Source organism: Echinops telfairi, unplaced genomic scaffold (genome assembly GCF_000313985.2).
Source record: "Echinops telfairi isolate 266 unplaced genomic scaffold, ASM31398v2 ScPeMD7_70;HRSCAF=299, whole genome shotgun sequence".
Lineage (NCBI taxonomy): Eukaryota > Metazoa > Chordata > Mammalia > Afrosoricida > Tenrecidae > Echinops > Echinops telfairi.
The window spans coordinates 40,901,112-40,903,096 of NW_022103968.1; the positions used below are offsets into that span (position 1 = coordinate 40,901,112).

At 42.8% G+C, this 1,985-nt stretch overlaps 1 protein-coding gene across 1 annotated transcript in view; it reads right to left on the reverse strand.

Moving 5' to 3' along the window:
- Positions 1-1,985, reverse strand: part of MINPP1 (multiple inositol-polyphosphate phosphatase 1) — a 41,703-nt gene that overhangs the window by 533 nt on the left and 39,185 nt on the right. The gene's annotated exons all lie outside the window — the stretch shown is intronic.

Consider the following 1,985-nt stretch of genomic DNA (forward strand, 5'->3'; position numbering starts at 1 on the left):
TCATTCAGGAATGATATGCCTCATTTAAACCCATTTATTGAAAACACATAATACAGTAGAAAATCTGCAAAAGCTGTACTGTATGTAAGGGCAGGATCTTGTCAGAAATGGAAAAAGCAATTATTTTCCACTACTAAGAGACTGGGAAAATGGTACCATGCTAAAAGTAGAAAACTTGCAAGACCCAGCAAAGCAAAGCAATCCCATCCAGTTCCTGCTCTCAGAGGGTTCCCTGAAAACGGAATTTTATGTTGGCGGCTCTACTTCTGAACTCTGGGTGAGGGCAATAGGACCAGGGAGGTACACAAAAGTCCTCTGTTATCTGGATTGAAAACAATGTGACCATGTTCATTTAGATAAAGCAGGATGCGAGACATGGGACTTGTTATATCATTCTCTTCATATTTGCAAAATTTAACAAGGCAAAGAAATGGTACATCATTTTTGAGAGAATCAGAATGTTGCAGGAGCAGACAGCTACAAATGGATGATTCATCAGCATTTTCCAAGTTTTTATTTTATGTAGGTCATTCCTTTGAATATGAAAGATAACCCCAAATTTACCAAGGTCATTTAATCACAGGATGGTTTTTGTGTAACATCCATATCTTCTTTCTAGAATTTGTGTTCTGAAAACAGTTCATCAACATCATGCACATGTCTGATTTCAGGAACTGAACATTCCGGAACTAAATTACTTCTGAAGATCCCATGCTGGAAGAATCCATCTTTTCATAGCCCCCAAATGTTGGCTCACCTTTTAATCATTCATGCTATTTTAATTATTTTTTATTATAAAAAAACCAATCAGCAGTAAGTAACATGACATAATTTGAAAGCTGTCCACTGGTGAAATTTCTTAATATGGCTCTTCTATCCATGTCTCTGTACCTCCCACCAAATGACTGGATGGGGCCATGCAAACACGGTGTATGAAGCACCAATAGAGGGGATTGGTCAGTTTGGCTGCCATCACCCTGGCTATAAGACAGTTATCTCAGAAATAGGACAGAGAGCATTCCCAAGTTCATCACGGAAGAAGAGTGACAGGTGGTGCACATTTGAAATCCCGCTCTGCCTCCAGCTGTGGAGGCTGAGCCCAGAGGCACCGGAGGCTGTGGTCTGGAACCATGGAATTGCAACAAGGAACGGAGCAAGGCCAGAGGCCAAGGCAAACAGGAAGGTGGAGCAGCTGGTGGGCTTTCTGATCTATGTAAGCAGAGGCCAAGGGACCACATGACAGAGAACCAGAGAGAATTGGCTGGTGGCTGATGAGAGGCGTTGCTATGGACCAATGACTACATCCTTAGCGTTTCTGATCCTCTGGATGTTTTCTGGTCCTGGCTTGTGGTAATCATGAGGATTGTTTGTGAGTTCCGTGTGGCCACTGTAGTGAATGATCAAACCTGGCCGAGAGCAGAGTCATCATGGGAGGTACAGTTGGAGTCAGAATAGGGTAAAAGGATGGAGGGCGGAGGCATGTCTGACCTCTGCCTCAGGGCACAGGCCTTGAGTTGGTGAGGAGCTGGATTTTCCCTCTTCCTTGTGTAGCCAGAAGAGGTCAGCTGTGGCCTCCAAGCTGATGACTCATGCCCCAAGTCACATTTTACGAAAGTAGAAGCAACAAGGTTTTCTTACTGATAGAAAAGGCATTTTTGAAACTGTTTAATGGATACCCTCCTTAGTGGATTCTTTAAGCACTAACAGAAAACATTTTGCTTTCACTATTGATGCTGAAAAGACGCGTTGTTTTTTAGCAAACCAGGAATAGAGTTTTGTTTTACTATCTTTAAAAATGAAGAGTGGGCTACAAGTGTCATAAACAACTACATTCAACACCTCGTGGTCGCACAGACTGGTGTGCTTCTTCCATGTGGGCTTTGTTGCTTCTCAGCTAAATGGTTGCTTGTTTACCTTCAAGCCTTTAAGACCCCAGATGCTTTATCTTTTGATAGCCGGGCACCATCAGCTTTCTTCACCACTTT